We start from the raw sequence: 701 nt of genomic DNA, 5'->3' as shown, positions 1-701 counted from the left end.
TTCGCTCTGTTTTCAGACCCCATCTGCTTATCTCCAGCGAAGTTTGGGGGACAGCGCCGTCCTATTGTGGGCCCATCATTTTGCAAATCTATTCCCGTCAGGGTTCTCATTATCGCAGATGTCAGCGGAGGAATCCGAGCTGTCGGGGGACCGCCGACCATGAAAAGGAGGGGCCCCGCGGCCGGCAAGGCAAACAAAACAGCCGCCCCCCACCCCCCCGCAAACGTAAACAGGCCTGAGTGTCACAATATTTTCCCACATCGCCCGACCATTCCAGGGAACTTATTTCGAAAAGGAAAAGAAAAGGGGGGAGAAAACAGTATCAATAAAGAGGCACAGTCCGCAGAGTTCATTTCCTCCAAATGGAAGGATGTATATAACCTCTTCCTAAAACCATCCCTCTCTCGGCAACACAAGTTGATCAGATGTTTATTCCCCATTAGAGAGTTTCTCCTTAACATGAAAAACGGTGCAGTGGCCAACGTTTAGTCTGGGCAGCAATTAATGAGGTTGAATTCTTTTAGTTTTCCTTTTTTAAAAAAATAAACCCTGCCTCACCCCACCTCATGCAGTGGTCAACATGAGACCTAACATTTTGCACACTGTAGGAGTGAGTGAGTGAGCGATAGTTGCTCAGTCTCCTTGCCACCCCATGGATTGTAGCCCTCCAGGCTCCTCTGTTCGTGGAATTCTCCAGGCAA

The sequence above is a fragment of the Bison bison genome, unplaced genomic scaffold (assembly GCF_000754665.1).
Source record: "Bison bison bison isolate TAMUID 2011002044 unplaced genomic scaffold, Bison_UMD1.0 scf7180017864327, whole genome shotgun sequence".
NCBI classification, from domain to species: Eukaryota; Metazoa; Chordata; class Mammalia; order Artiodactyla; family Bovidae; genus Bison; species Bison bison.
The sequence above is the reverse complement of the archived record's forward strand: the minus strand, read 5'-3'. Positions refer to the sequence as shown.